The 17038-nt window shown below is 47.6% G+C and overlaps 1 protein-coding gene across 3 annotated transcripts in view; it reads left to right on the top strand.

Annotated features, from left to right (window-relative positions):
- Positions 1 to 17038, top strand: part of LOC144944021 (mitogen-activated protein kinase kinase kinase 13-like) — a 129986-nt gene that overhangs the window by 17132 nt on the left and 95816 nt on the right. The window contains exon 1 of one of the 3 annotated variants that reach the window (XM_078872016.1): positions 1806 to 2133. The exons of 1 other annotated variant lie outside the window; for it this stretch is intronic. The gene's annotated coding sequence lies outside the window, so the exon portion shown is untranslated. Of the gene's footprint in view, positions 1 to 1805; positions 2134 to 17038 lie in introns of those variants that run through there. One more of the 3 variants, XM_078872026.1, reaches the window with a different exon arrangement.

The raw sequence follows: 17038 nt of genomic DNA on the forward strand, positions 1-17038 counted from the left end.
GGCCAAAGCTGTTTTCGCAAAAAATACTTTTTTTCACGTTTTGACGCCTAAGTCCTCCTCTGCTCGTTAAAGGTGTGGGCTTTCCGCATTGGCCAGCCGCGTGCAATCTCTGCAACTGCGAATGGAACTCCTGAAGATGGCACAGGCGTCGGCGTGGCAGTGGCTTCGTGACGCTAGGCCCAGCTGTTGGCGCGTTCGCCGGTCGTTCTTGCAGAGGTTTCGCGGCTCGAATACGGCGGCCGCCCTGGTCAATACTGCGGGGTCTAGTAACCATGATAATTTCACGCGCTGTCTGCTTCACTCACGCCTCCTGTATATGTCGAGTTTGCATATTTTCCCCGTGATCCGTCCTCACGGTTATTTCCTCCACATTTAGAAACATTCGTTTAGATTATTTGGCTGCTATACATTTCCACATGGTAAGCCATTTTGTTGCGCTATCATTTGTGGCCATTATTAAAAAATAAGCTAAAAGCTCAGTGGACTTTACCTCGTAAAATTAAAAAAAAGTTTTATTTTGTCATTTGTTTACCTTTCCTATACTTTGCACTCCTATCGTGTTTGTTGTTCCAAGGTTCTGACCCCGCCCCTACTGGACATCTGTGAACAAGAGCTTTAAAGCTCATCGGATTCCCCCAGTCGAAATAAATATTCAGATTCTAGAGATCCCCTGATGTCATACGCAAGAGTGGGCCCGTAATCTCATGAATGCAATGCCGACCCTTCCTCATATCTGCCAAGTCGCAAACAGGAAATCCAGTCTGCTAATAACGGGAGAAAAAAAACATCTACCAGATTATTTGGAAAGTTTCGGATAATAGGGCTGTGGGATAACACTGCAGCACTTCCACTGTTGTTAAATCTGACCGTCGAAGAAGCAAAGCAGGCATTTCAGAATTCGAATTTTCAGAATCATAATATTCATGTGTCCATTTGCCCGAGCGGTCAGTTGGATGAGGCAAGTTGCACATGCAGGCAGCCAGGCAGACAGACACAGTAGTCACGGGCAATTGCAGAATTCACCCTTGAGGGCAGAGAAAGGCAGAGGGCAGGGAGACAGGCAGGTGCCGGCGTGACTGGGCGGGGAAGTGCTAGGGTGGGTGGTGTCCTGTGTGTGTGTGCTGTGTGTGGGTGGAGGCTGTGTCCTGTGTATGTGTGCTGTGTGTGGGTGGAGGGTGTGTGTGTGTGCTGTGTGTGGGTGGGTGGGTGGAGGGTGTGTATGTGAGCTGTGTGTGGGTGGAGGGTGTGTATGTGTGCTGTGTGTGGGTGGGTGGAGGCTGTGTGTGTGTGTGTGCTGTGTGTGGGTGGAGGCTCTGTGTGTGTACTGTGTGTGGGTGGAGGTTGTGAGTGTGCTGTGCCTGGGTGGAGGCTGTGTGTGCTGTGTGTGTGTGCTGTGTGTGTGTGGAGGGTGTGTGTGCTGTATGTGTGTGGAGGCTGTGCGTGCTGTGCGTGTGTGTGTAGGCTGTGTGTGCTGTGTGTGGGTGTAGGCTGTGTGTGCTGTGTGTAGATAGAGGCTGTGTGTGCTGTGTGTACGTGGATGCTGTGTGTGTGTGTGTAGGCTGTGTGTGCTGTGTGTGTGTGTAGATGGAGGCTGTGTATGTGTGTGTAGCTGGAGGCTGTGTGTGTAGGTGGATGCTGTGTGTGTGTGTAGGCTGTGTGTGTGTAGGTGGATGCTGTGTGTGCTGTGTGTGTGTGTAGGCTGTGTGTGCTGTGTGTGCGGACGTGAATGCTAATTCCCGGGCCACGCTCATGCTCGAGCCCATTCATGAGATCCTTGTGACGTCACGGCCATTCAGCCCGGACAGCGGCAGCAGCAGCAGGAGGAGGAGGAGGAACAGCGGGAGGAGGAGGAGGAGCGCATCTCTGCCGGGCAGCAGCATCATCAGCAGCAGCTCCCGTTCCTCCTTATCCTCATTACCATCACCACCACCACCATCATCATCCTCCTCCTGTCTGCTGCCTCGCCCTGCCTGCATCACGCACGGATCCCGGCCGTTGCGAGGATGGCTGAAGGTTAAACGCAAACCGGGACCTTTAATCGCTGGCACGCCATCACCATCATTGGCATCATCACCGCCGTTGTCGTCCTCTGCATCCGCGCTGCTTTTGTGTGGCGACGGTCCGGAGGTTAAGGTGAGCCCCGGGGTTCACGCACACGACACACACGACACAGCGCACACACGACACACACACAGAGCACACACAGACCTGCTGCCGTGAATGTCATCCGTGTCACCTTTATGGGGTCATCTCGTTCCAGGTGAACGCACTGTCGCTACTGTATACGACGAGGCGTGTGTGCCATGCGCAGGCGAGTCGGGCCGTCGTGACCCCGTGATCACGGTGTGTCAAACGCGGAGTCGTTAGCCTCGGTGCCAGCGTTGTGTTTCGTACGCACGGGCCACGCACGAGCGCTTTGAGTGGACGTCAAATGCACAGGGTTATGGTGCGCGAAGCGTGGATCGCTTGCCCTGCGAATATGAACATGCCGTACGGACAGACCCCTCGTCCCTTGCCTGTGGACCCGAAGCAAATGTGACGGGGCCGTCTTCGTGTTGGGATCGGGCAGAGCGACGCGAACGCCACCGCGCCTCTGCCGCGGTGGAAGAAGGCGCGCCTTCATTTGCAGTAACATCGGCTTACGTGCGTGTGTGTCTCACGTGTAATAAATACTACATGTGTGTGTTTGTGTGTCTCACGTTATACTGCATGTGTGTGTATGTGTGTCTCACACTATACTGCATGTGTGTGTGTGTCTCACGTTATCGTGGGGAGCGGTAGTGTAGCGGTTAGTGCGCTGCGCTACGAACCCGGCGACACGGATTCGATTCCCGCTCACGGCCAACACCAGTGACGATTATCTGAACCGGTCCCGGGCCTCCCCTAGGTCGACTCAGCCTCAAATGAGTACCTGGTGTGGTGTGTAAACATCGTCACCAGGGAGACAAAGGCGGTCGGGCGTGGTGCTGGCCACCCACCCCCTCGTGTACCGTTCCGGCCTTCATAGGTGGTCGCTAACAGCACTTGCCCCTACAGTCTGTTAAGGCTATATGGGGGATCTTTGTCTCACACCTATACTGCATGTGTGTGTGTGTCACACGTATACTGCGTGTGTGTGTGTGCACCCTTTTGAAGGAAGCTTATCAGAAATTATCTTAAAGGCTGTATGGGGCTGGATATCGAAACACGCGGGTTGTCACTCAGAATCTGTATTTATCCTGGAGAAATCCGATGAGCTATGAAGCTCTTGTTCACAGACGTCCAGTCGTTTCGCAGATGTCCAATAGACAGTCATTTCCTGTGTGTGTGGTGCTGAGGAGCGGTGGCGCAGCGGTTAGCGACACGAGATCGATTCCCGCTCACGGCCAACGCCGGTGACGATTATCTAAACCGGGCCTGGGCGCCCCCTAGGTCCACTCAGCCTCAAACGAGAACCTGGTGCTGAGTGTAAGCATCGCCACTGGGGAGACAAAAGCGGCCGGGACGTGGTGCTGGCCACCCTTGCCCGCGTGTGCCGTGCAGGCCTTCATAGGCGGACAGCGCCAACAACAGCACTTGCCCCAACAGCATGTGCGAGGCTACCCGGGGGATCTTTGTCTCCGTGTGTCATTTGCAACGGTGACCCTCCTTCAAACCCACGGGCCCCTTCATCCCTGGGCCTGGGGGGTGTGGAGGAGGGGGGGGGTATGGGAGGGAAGGGATCTTTCCGGGAAATCGTTGAGATGATGCTCAATGATTTCCCGGAAAGATCGGCATTGGCAGCAGCAGCGGCGGTGGCAGCGACGGCACTGCCATGCAGATGCGAAATATGCGGTGGTACTAACATTCGGTGGTGCCAACCAGTGCCGGATGAAGCAAGTGCGGGGCCTGTAGCATGTGTTATCAAGGGGCCCCTAAATGAAAGAAAAAAAACACGTAAATATTAAAACACACATTTGTTTTTACTTGCATAGTAAAGTAATTGTTTTTTTTTCATTTGCTATACAGCCAGATAATACGACAAATTGCTAACCTTAAACACCCAGTCGTTCATAGACGTTGAAGGCAGCATAGTACTATAGTAATAGAGCAAGTGCAGAATCACTGAACCGGAATTGATAGCTTGAAAGCATTTAGCGCGGGGCCCTTGAAAGTGCGGGGCCTGTAGCATATGTATCTAGTTTTGCTACTAGGATATAATCCGGCACTGGTACCAACGTTGGCATGTGGTGCACAAGCACAGATAACAACAACAAAACCCACCGGCACATTCGTTCGTTGAACTTCTTTCGCACCGTACGTAGCCAACCCCGCTAATCGGAGGTGCGGGGTGGGAAGGACAACACATTAAACGCAACCCAAGCAGTTCTAAATAAATTAATGGTTCGTGTCAATAACACTTACCACTGTACCGCGTTAAAGGGAGGGGAAAAACATATACACTGTATATAATAGGAGAGCTGCCCAACCAAGGCAGTTGCTATTGGCCAGTGTGTTGAGTTTGTTATTTATCAGCCACTGGAGCTGATTGTATACCAAGTACAGGGCGCAGATGAGGCTGTCCTCATCATCATCAACTCGGCACAGACACATGGGCTTGCTTGTTACCCACGTGTTTTCGCTCTCACGAAAAGCAACGGACCGGTGTGCACCCCCCCCCCCCCTCCAAAAGTGTGAACGCTTTAAATCGGCTCATGGTGTCTGCTCCGTCCTGCTCGAGATGGGCATGCAAGATGCCCATCTCCATCGAGGGCCCTGAGATCAAGGTGGAAATTCGACGTTCCTATGACCGGCAGTGGGTGGGAGGTGGAAGGGGGGAGTCAGATGTTCTACAGAGCAACCGATGCTGAATTATCGGTCGGTGGTACAGTGTGCATTGTATTCGTGTTGCAGCGTATACATATAAAGTTCTCGTCTCCATTCAAGGCCCTCCTGAGCCAGAGAGGTGGAAAATCCACATTCCTACGGCGGGGTCCGTTTCACCATAGAACAGCCGCCAATGTGGACTCCTCACGTGCTGTGTAGTGTTCACTTACCTGCTAACCCATACATTTTACCCCGTATTCTTGTACAGGGAAATTTAGTTGTCAGGTCCATACGGCATACTACAGCCGTTTCAATCCAGGAATTTTTTTTCTTTTGTCTATTTTATTGTATTTCTCCCTTGTGATGGGACTTTGTAGGATGAATGTTGAGATGTATAAGGTCACTGGGTGACCAATACGGTCTGAATTGGTCAGTAAAGTAGACACTGATAAGGGGTTGACACGTGTTCATTTCATTGACCTCGGAGCCCATTTAATTGATTTTAAACGCGGTTGGCTCATTTATATATTGTACCGGTGGCACAGATGTCCGTGTGCTTTCATCGCCTTCTGCTTGCTCATGCGCGGGGAGTAATAGTGGGGCGCGTTGACAAAAAATCATCTTCAGCTCACCGTGGTACATCGACCGTTGTCGAATCTCGTGCGTGGACACATTGATGACTGGGCTGGCCCGTCGGGTTTTCTCCGTTCGATGTGGAGTAACGAGTTCACCTAAACCCCCTGCAGCCACTAGTGGCCGCTATAATAACCACGATATTAAAAAATATATACGCACGCACGTCCTGTACCTGTCAATTCCTTTTCAACGGTGCCCTATCTTGCTTCACGTTCCTTATTGCCGTACAAACACTGGAGGAAGGTCCTTTGCTGTTGATGCCTCCAGGATCTGGAATGCTATTGCCAATAAACTGCAACTTGGATCATTACCTGTGAGATCTGCGCTCAAAACTGCTCTTGAGGAGCTGTACACCCCTAGCTGCCACTGCTGTGCAGAGTGGCCTGAAATCAAATGCACCACTCCGGATGTCCGCTGCAAAGTATGATCTTGAGTTTCGATTATAGTGTGCTGATCTTTAAAGGTGCATTGAAAATTTTTTAGACTCCTGCTGATACTCCTAGTGTCATAGAGTGACTCATGCTACCAGCTATGGCTGCAAAGATGGGTCGTACATGTTATGTATATCGGTTATTATTAAATTTGAATCACAGTTCCTATGATCACTGTTACATTGTTTTTAAAGCTTTATTTTGGCGATATTCGAAAACGTATGGTTAAGCAATGTTTGTTGAAGTACGGAGTTAGCCTGATATTTTTTTTAATCAAAATTGTATTATGGTTGTTATTGTTCAACTTGCATCCCATTGGGATTTTTGCACACAGCGTTGATATACGGTGCTTTTTTCTGGAAGATCTTGCTGGTTTTTCCTGGATGTTTCTGTTGCGCGTCGTCACTTTAAGATATTTCTTTGTTCATGTTTTGTTTGTTGCGGTTGCACCCGAGTCAAGAGCCTCATGGCTCACATGGCTATTCCTAGTAAATGAAACTGAAAACTGAAATTATCACAGACAAATTCAGACCTTATTGGTCACCCCGTGCCCCTTATAAATCTCAACGTTCATCCTACAAAGTCCCATCACAACAAGGGAGAAAACAAATAGACAAAAATATTTTTGCCGGTATTGAAACGGCTATACACCGAATGGACCTGAAAACTCAATTTTCCAGTACAAGAATACGGGAAACTGTATGCTTTGAAAGTTATATAATAATATACGTCTGGTATACAGTATTGTATATTCAGTAAACAATATATAGCAGATATGCTGATGTGTGTGTATACATATGGTGCAGTGTTTACTGTTCAGTGTTTTACTCGGATGTGAATCGAGTAATAACAATGACAATTACTGCGTACATTTTTTTATGAGAGTGGGGCCTCTCAAAGAGCCTTGCATCGCAGCTCATCTCAAACACATGAAAGGGCACCCCTAGAGGCAGCCGTCCCTGTGTGGCACGAGGTGACTCGTCACCCCGAGTCCTGCGAGTGGGGGCCACTAGCAGGCCGCCAGTAAGGGATTGATGATTGCTGCTGCTGCTTCTTCTGTGTGCGTAACCCCAATGTGGAGCGGTGGTGTAGCGGTTAGCGCGCTGCACTACGAACCCGGCGACCGGAGTTCGATTCCCGCCCAGGGTCAACACCGGTGACCATTATCTGAATCGGTCTTGGGCCTCTCCTAGGTCGACTCAGCCTCAAATGAGTACCTGCTGTGCGGTGTGTAAACATCGCCACTGGGGAGACAAAGGCGGCCAGGCATGGATGCTGGCCACCCACCCCCTCGTGTGCTGTGCCGGCCTTCATAGGTGCTCGCTAACAGCACTTGCCCCAACAGTCAGTTAAGGCTATACGGGGGATCTTTATATGTCTTTTGTAACCCCAATGGAGTAAGTTTGCGTTAATTTTTCGAATGTGGCAAATTCGCCGACGCATTGCCGCTGGGCCGTGTCACCGCCCCACTGAGTGGAGGCACGATTACATGTGACATCCCTTCACGTCGGTATCTACCAGAGGTGTGGACTCGAGTCATGTGACTTGGACTCGAGTCAGACTCGAGTCATGAATTTGATGACTTGCGACTCGACTTGGACTTGCATAACAATGACTTTGTCCCACCTCTAAGATGTGGACTCGAGTCATGTGACTTGGACTCGAGTCAGACTCGAGTCATGAATTTGATGACTTGCGACTCGACTTGGACTTGCATAACAATGACTTTGTCCCACCTCTGGTATCTACCGTAGCATGCACCGCGCTGCATCGGCAGGGTATATATAAGCGGTGTGTGGATCACAGATATTAGTTGGTGAGGCCATTGCCTCCCGAAAGCACGTTAGTACTTGTTAAATGAATGTACACTCTTTACAACGGTGACCATTTAATGAAAAACTCAACACATTCGTCGGTAACACTTGAAAATAGATGTCATCGGTGAGGTTCGGAGCAATGGCTCTCCTCGTTAGCACATGAAGTAGGACCATGCATGGGGTTGTTGCCTGAAACGTTGCTAATTATAGATTTTATTCCCCTTTAAGGCTGCGGTGTTATTGACACATTTGTTGAGGTGTTGCTGTTATGTGTGGTAGCGCACAACTGACAACATAGCAGCAGCATCACCAAATGCGAGTAAATGAAAAAAATAAGAATACGAAACATGACCTCTATTTTGTCGGAGCTCCGTTCATGTTGAACAAACGCATTTCATACTTCAAGCATCCACGTACACGCGGATCGAGGGGGCATTACAAGCGAAATACCAGGCAGCTTGTGTCCTGGCTTGGTTGGGAAGTAGGAATTGTGGTCTGGGGTGTAAGACCAAATGGACTCGTGTCTTTGTTCTGATGACTTTGTGTTGTTGTTTGTGCTTTTTGTTTTTGTGTATTTTTTTTTATTAGTTTCTAAATTTTTGAGTTTGCTTCGTAGTAGGTGTTTTCACCCGCTTTATGTGTATGTACGTGTGTGTGTGTGTGTTGGGCTTCTTTCAATCTGCGAGTAGCCAACCTCGTGGATAGGATTTGGACATTTAAACCTTATGGCGGGACCTCGAGGTCCCATAAGCCCCCGGCTCTCGCATAAACTGTGTTGCGACGTCATTTTATGTATGTTGAAGGCCAACGATACGGCAATCTATTCCTCTCGACGAGCTCTACGCGATGCGCTAATCGAAGTTTTGAAGTTTTGTGACTACGGCAATTTTGGCAGTGACATTACAACAGAATGATCCGCGCCAGGTGGGTCGCGGCGTTTATGTGCGCGGTGGGACGGAGTCGTTAAAAATTCATTAATTACGATTTTGACTTCCGTTTATTCGGGACCCCGGGGTCCCGCCATGAGGTTTATTTTGGACCTCATATATTATTAATGTACAGCATAGTGGAATGCTGTTGGCGTGCATGACGCTACATAAAATGAAAGTATTATTCTTAAAATGTTGTTGCCTCAGCATTCTTGGGTGGGTTGCGTTTGGCAGCGACACTGCTTTTTGCTATACCAGCAGAGTGGAGAAGCATTTGTGAGCACCCCATCCGCCGTGCCACGCCGCACGTGTGCACGTGCACCAATGGATGGGCCGGTGTGTGGCTTAATTAGGCCTGTGTCTTCATGTCGTGGACTTTGAGGCATCACGGGACAACATCTTGCACGTTGTTTTGTACGGAACCTATAATTGCGTATACAGGAGGCGAGACTCTTATTTTATACCAACAATGCCTTGAGACAGATTTCCTCACACAGCAATTCATGGTTGCACAATATTTCAAGAAGAGATTAAAATAAATACTGTTTAATGGGAAAAATGCAAATTGCATTTATTTTACAACGTACATTGCATTTGACGTCTCCCTTGAGGTAGTGGGCTCAGATTCCAGATTGTTTAAATTATGGGAATCTGCATGTACAGTAGGTGTCCTTCACAAACCCACAATAACCAACGTGGTGAAGTATGCTCAAACAACGCTCATCATGGCAGCGCTGTTTCAGTTTCATTTATTTGGTATAGCCCTGTGAGCCATTCGGCTGTGGCAAGGCCTCCATCCAGCAGTGAAACGCCAGAAGGCTGCATTTTAATTACTTGTACAGTTGACCTGTACACTGTAAGATAGTTTTTTTTTCCCCACAGTGTATGTATTCCTGTTATAGTGTGCATTTTCATGAACATTTGCAATTAAGCAAATAGAACAATGATACGGATGTTTGCAGCACCAATAGATCAATGTATTTCCCCCCCCTACCCCCCGCAACTTTAATTATTTCTTTAAAAAAAACCTGAATGCAACATTTTTTATTCTAATGATAAACACTGTTCAATGCAAATTTTTTGCCGTTTTGAAATGAGCGCACATTTCATGAATTTGCTAAGATTCTGCAAGTCGACACCGTTGTCATTTGGGCCATTTAAATGCGCGGCGAGGTGGGTGGCAGCGATGGGCCGAGACAGCAGAACGGGAGACGACAGGGCACAGTGCTGAGACTGCCAGACCTGGTGCCATTATTGAGCTACTCGTGCGATGACTACAGGACAAATGCCTTCTGAAAGCCAACACCGCCCATGCCCAGCCACTCTGGCCCCCTCGGCTTCACGAGGGTAAGGGCTTAATTTATATATATACTCTGTATCTGAAAGCAACGAAATAGGCATTGATTATGTGTGCGGGATTAAAAGTGGATTTACACGATATGCTGAGCACGCGTAATGGCAAGCAGGGCTTGCGCGTTGAATTTATAATTAGGGTTTATCAGTTTAGCTGTGCTGCACAGTTGTGTCACGTATCAGGCCAAAAAGCATGTAAGATGATGATTACAGTGGCTCTCATTATAGCGAAGCGCAGACCACGTCTGTCGCTATAATCTGCTCCGTAAACAGTTGGCTTGGCTCTGCGTTATTCAGACAACTGACAATTTGCAGGAGTGCCAAAGGCCAGACAGGTGTTTAGAGGTCAACAGGAATTATCTGTGTACATATATGTGTGTGGGCTTCTTGCGTGTGTGTTGGTTTTCAGGTACACGGGGAGTGGAACGTGCAATATGCATTTGATATGCGCTGCACAATGTTAAACGTTTCATTTTTATTTTATACCTGTCAGATAGAGTATACGATATGTATACGTGTATTCGTGTTGGCTGTGTGTTTACCCCGATGTTAAAAAAATACAAATATATATTTAGATATAGTCTAAAAAAAGTTATATATTAACGAGTGATAATCAAGGCTATCGAGTGGGGAAGAAATTTAGTTTTTTTCACGTTTGAAAATAATGTGTCAATACTTGAGATGGGTTATCAAACTTACCTCTATATGGGGAGGGCGTTTCTGTGAATACAACAGGACTGTTGAGATTAAATCTGGGTGTGCACGGGTCACCATACAGAATGAATGTAACCTTTACAATGCAATTTCGCACCAAAGGGGGACATTCAACACAATGCCTTTCCTTGACAACTCTGTAACAGCGTTTCTGTTGCTGATAGCTATTAAGATAGTGTCATCACCATCATTATCTTCATCACCAGTAGCACACGGTAAGGTCACTTCTGAGATAAGAGTGCAGTCCCCTACATGTCCTCCTTGTTGACATCAGGCACTGTCAAGAGAGCAGTTTCTTCACAGAAATATCCTCAGACTAAAACGATCTCCATTTCTAAGACCCAATAATAATTAATGATGACGCTTCGTTTTAAACAGTGTCGTTGGTGCAATTTGCGCCTCACAATCGCCGAGGAACCACAGACAAGCTGGATGGCAGCAGCCAGGTGGTGACTTGGGGCCGATAATTATCCAAGCTCCGCAGTCCTCGACATATTAAGATGCTTTCAATAAATGCAAGACTTTTTATACATGTGAAAGGAAACCGGAAGTCCGTAGGAAACCCACGCGTGCGAGGGGGCAACGCTCTATCCCACACAGAAAATAGATATTTGTCCGCACCTTGCTGTACCACCTCATTGGCAAGCATCTCGACGCCCACGGGAAGGGAGTTGCGCAGCATTTGTGCGGTGATCCACCAACCCTCACATCCACAGTGCTGGATTACTACAGGTCGTGTGTGCCACCAGACCTGTATAGTGCTTGTTGCCTAGGCTCTTATACATAACAGATTTCCCCGAAAGCTGTAGTACATTTATAACAAGGGACATCGGCTCATCCTACAGTTTGTTAAGCGGCGACATAAAACAAACTCGCTATTGCATATAACAACAACGGCCCTTCGCCTTTAAGTGGCGGTGACATGACCACGGCGCTTGTGCCAGGCTATGTACACATTAAGGCCACGTGAAGTGTCAAACAGCCCGCTATCAGGACATCACGGGACAGACCCAGGTGCCACGAGTTGATTGACTGAGATGACTGGCCGATGCACCATCTCTGTGCCAACTTGCTGTGTTTTAGCTACCCGGCGCTCCACTCGTTGTTGTGAGCATCGCTCCTCTGCCGTCCGTTGTTGCTGGAGGGCGACTGCCTCCAACTGCCCAGTAGCAGCAGCGTCCTTCACGAGCCTCCTCCACAGAGGCTGATCTTGACACCGCTGGTACCGGTCGTCGGCAAGTCTAGAACACAACATGAAAATAGTAATACAGGAATTCATTATGGAAACAAATCATCATCCATAGTCAGTCCACTGCTGGATGAAGTCCTTTGCCATGGCCTCACCAACGTTCACGATCATGCGGGGGGGGGGGGGGTAACGATCTACCCCGAGCACCCGCACCCCAGCTGATTCCATCGTGTTCATTACAAAATAAAAAGTAAAAAAATAACCATCTCACTTTCATTTTGACCAAGACCTTTTGTGCTCTGACTCTGAAATAGGAGTTCGGCTTAGAGAGAGACATGCCCTTACTTCTACTCGATTAATCACATTTGATTAGAACATGAAGCTTCGCAAGATATTCAACGAATATCATACATTAAACGTACCGCGTCAAGGTCGTTGAAGGTTAGCCTGCGCTTATTTGTACTGGAATTGCTGCATGTTGGAATGCAGGTTACTAAAATATGCTCTTTGGAGTTACTGAACAGTTGCCACAGCCTTCTCAGAACTACAAGCAAACGCTCATATGCAGTCAGCTTAAACGTTTTTCGAATATTGTAACTGCAAGTCCATCTAAGGGCATCGGTATCACTTTGTTGGAATTCGACAGCAGTCATACGGAGATTGTCCCATCGTACAAATGTGGAGTTTGCGCTACCTTCTCATGGCCAGCAATGGAGCTGGTTTATTACCATGTGAGTGGAGAGATACTGCTGCTTTAAATTTCACAGATTCACTTGAATTCCGCTGAGGAGCTCCTTCATGTTTCTTAACTCATCTACAGTTATATAGCACCTTATTTCAAGGCACTTTCGACCGATTATAAATTGTACGTAAGATGATAGTGGTTGAAATAAAGAGTGTGGTTATTTTGTTAAGTGGCAGTGCAGTTATGGTGACAGGAGAACAGGTAGAAATGGTTAAGGAGGGGTAGGTGTAGTGATAGGGGTAAATGTAGTGATAGGGTTAGGTGTAGTGATAGGGGTTGGGGTAGTGATACGGGTTGGGGTAGTGATAAGGGTTGTGGTAGTGATAGGTGTTGGGGTAGTGATAGGGGTAGTGATAGGGGTGGTGATAGGGGTTGTGGTAGTGAAAGGGGTTGGGGTAGTGATAGGGGTTGTGGTAGTGAAAGGGGTTGGGGTAGTGATAGGGGTTGGAGTAGTGATAGGGGTTGGGGTAGTGATAGGGGTTGGGGTTGTGATAGGGGTTGGGGTTGTGGTAGTGAAAGGGGTTGTGGTAGTGATAGGGGTTGGAGTAGTGATAGGGGTTGGGGTAGTGATAGGGGTTGGGGTTGTGATAGGGGTTGGGGTTGTGGTAGTGAAAGGGGTTGGGGTAGTGATAGGGGTTGGGGTTGTGATAGGGGTTGGGGTAGTGATAGGGGTTGGAGTAGTGATAGGGTTTTGGGTAGTGATATGGGTTGGGGTAGTGATAGGGGTTGAGGTAGTGATAGGGGTAGTGATAGGGGTTGGGGTAGTGATAGGGGCTGGGGTAGTGATAGGGCTTGGTGTAGTGATAGAGGTTGGGGTAGTGATAGGGTTTCGGGTAGGGATAGAGGTTGGGGTAGTGATAGGAATTGGGGTAGTGATAGGAGTTGTGGTAGTGATAGGGGTTGGGGTAGTGATAGGGGCTGGGGTAGTGATAGGGGTTGGGGTAGTGATAGGGGTTGGGGTAGTGATAGGGGCTGGGGTAGTGAAAGGGGTTGGGGTAGTGATAGGGTTTGGGGCAGGCCTGGTCGGAGCTGGGGGGTAGGGACAGGGAGTAGCAGGATGATGATGATGATGGGCTAGGGGAGAAGAGATGGGGGTTGTTTGAAGGTTAAAACGAAAGCAGGTTCGTCAAGATGATTGTTTTGTGTGCAGTGGAAGTTTGTTCCAGTGATAGGGGAGGAAGAAGGGACAAGGGACTAGAGACTGGGCGCAGGGCGCAGGGCGAGGGAGGCACAGAGATGGCCGGTAGAGGCTGGGAGAGTAGAGTACAGGACGACACCTTGACTGTGTCGGGGTTGGCAAAAAGCCACGGTGCAGCTCCAGGTCTGGTGCCGTTCGCTCTAAGCCCAGTGGCTTGGCTTAGTCGGGGTCTGGCGGACTCGGTAGAAGCTATGACGAGCGAGGCAGCCACCATAACAAACAGTAAACAAACAACCTTCCTCAATAACAACGTGTGGGCCTTAAAAAGGAACAAATATATTCAACAGGTGACGTTTTGGGCAATGGCCCTTCTTTAAAGCACATAAATTAAGGATTTACATAAATAATTGATTTCATATGAAGGATCATTACCCAAAACGTTACCTGTTATATACAAGAATATTTTTTTTACTTTTCAGGCCCAAACAATTGTAATGTGCCTGTAGGGGGCAGTACAGCAAACAGGTCCTCTGACCTCTGTATAAGACGAATATGGCATTGGTTTTCACTGATTGATCTTGGTTCCTCACTCATACAAAACCACGGCACAGTATTAAAAACATGTGCTGCGTAAACATCTGAACGGGGATTCTCCTCAAAGAGAATGTTTAGTGAGATTTTCTTGAGTGCTGCAAATGTCTAAATGTTGGAGCTTCCCATCACCTCCCATCGGCTTCCACAATGAGGGGCCGAATGGAGTCCCTCCCCTCGTGTCCTGTCCACACTAATTCCTCTGCCCTGTTCACTCCCAAACCTCCCAGCTCCACGTCCTGCTTCTCTTTGTCTCCCAGCACCTCCTTGCTATTCCCCTACCTCTTGTACTTTCTATTCTGGTAAGCATGGCACGTGTCGTGATGGCTACCACAAGATCCGGCCATGTCCGTCCACTGCTCGGCGAGCTGCATTGGCTTCCGGTTGCCGCACGAATATGTCATAAGGTTGCACTCATTAACACACAAAGTGCCTGCCACAAATGAACCACAGTACCTTGTTGATCTCGTCAAGGAGCATAAAACATCACGCAAACTCTGGTCATCCTCGCCTCGGCTTTTGGCTAACCATCGAACAAAGACGGCCACTGCAGCGCGCGCTTTCGGATGCGCTTCTGTGGCCGTCTGGAATGCTCTTCTGATATTAGAAAACCACTGGAACTATGCACTTTTAAATCTAGGTTTAAAACTAATTTCTTTAGAACAACTTTTTGTACTTATTTTATTGTCCTTCCCCCGCACCTCCGATTAGCATGGTTGGCTACGTACGGTGTGAAAGAAGTTCAACATACACACATGGTCAAGTGCAAATATATTATTCACAGTTCTCCCGTGCATCAACTGACCTTTCAGTTCCAAGCCACTGCTGCTTCCAATACTAAAAGTTGAACAGCTCTGGTGTCTGGCGACTGAGCACATCCTTGCCTTAATCCTACAGTCATTTTGAAACACTGTCACTTTTTTTGCAACTCTTATCGAACTTATAGACTTGTAATGGGGGCTCTCGATCAGCTTGATTGGCATACATTTTCAAGGCTTGCCAAAGGGCCTTTTTTCTGGATGCTGTCAAAATCTTGTTTAAAATAGTCTTATGAAGTTTTTATATCTACTGCAGTGTGATTGTATAGTCTGCACATTTCTAAAAAGAGCAGCCCAAGCGTGTCCCCTGTCCAGGACTTAATCTGGCCTGTCGCTTTGCCAATGATGTTTCTACATATATCTTAATTCTCTTTTGAAACGTCGTTGTGAATTCTTTCCCAGCGTGATTTTGTTCTTACAAGTCTAACAGGTCGGAAGTCCTGACTACACATCTACTTCTTGTTGTTCTTCTTACGTATGGGATAGTAACTTGATGATTTATATCCAAGTTTAAAAGCAAAGCAAAGGCTTCACGTGAGGCCGAGTGAATCACCGCCACTGCCTCCGTTGGATTTTCGAATTCAATTGCAGTTACACTTCGCTAGACAACAGCAACAGTCGCCATTCGCCACTAAGTGGCGGTGACATCACCACAGCACTTGTGCCAGGCTAGGTGCACTTTGAGGCTACGTGAATATGTCAAATGGCCGCTATACAGCACCCTGATGAGACACACATATGAAGCCAATTGTAGCACACATTGAGGTCAGTTTCACAATTGGGTTATGAGAGTTACGGTAAATGCAAGTGCAGTATATAGAACAACACTTAAACAAATCGAAATGTGGCATCGCGAGCGTCATGCTGGACCACATCTCCTTGACGTCGATTTATTTCTTAGCCATGCAGACCAGTGGCAAATGGTATCCGAACATAAGCCAAGCGAACACTACTTAGAACAAGTTCTGTACATATCGCAATGTGTCACCGTCAGTGCTGGTAAGACAAATGTAGCCACGTGTGAAACTATTACTGTACCACCCCAGTCTGAGCCCTGATGATCTTGGCATGGTGCTTGCAAAAAAAACATTTCTCCAACCCGTGGTAGAAGGGGGTTTTGTGTTTATGCCTTTTTGTAATTAAAGTGTGTTATGAATCTTGATGTAAAAACTTGAAGTAATGGTTGTTTTGAGGTCATAACTGTCACTATGGATACTCTCTGAATTTGACTATAGATATACAGTAGAACCCCTCTTAACGACGGTAATTGGTTCCACGAAACCGGGTGTTAAGTGATTTGGTCGTTAAGCAAGTGTAGGAAATACACGTTAAAGATTTCATTCGTTCCGATAGCATTGCAAGTTACCATTTTTTACCCCAAAAAACGTAATTCATATTTAAACAATGAATATTAATAGAAAGATAAAAACAAATTATAAACACATACTATTAAAGGAAACATGGTTAATCATTAATTAACATTACTGTACCTGCAACAGCTCGTCGTTAACAGGGGAATAGTCGGTAAGTGAACACATTGGGCTCTATGGCGGTCCGTCGTTAAGCGATTAGTCGTTGACAGGGGTCGTCGTTAAGAGGGCTTTTACTCTACATTATTATACACTACACTACACACTACACTACTATAAACTACACAATACACTACACATTGGGTTCTATGGAGGCCCGTCGTTAAGTGATTAGTCGTTAACAGGGGTGGTCGTTAAGAGGGCTTCTACAGCACAGCACTGTAGAGGCTACATCAATAGATTCATCATCTGAACCTTATGGCGGTACCCCGGGCACCATAGTACCCGGGCTCTCGCATAATGTCCGTGATGCAGTCATTTTTAGTTTGTTGATGGTCGGCGATGCGGCAATGGACTCATCTC

The sequence above is a fragment of the Lampetra fluviatilis genome, chromosome 2 (genome assembly GCF_964198595.1).
Source record: "Lampetra fluviatilis chromosome 2, kcLamFluv1.1, whole genome shotgun sequence".
Lineage (NCBI taxonomy): Eukaryota > Metazoa > Chordata > Hyperoartia > Petromyzontiformes > Petromyzontidae > Lampetra > Lampetra fluviatilis.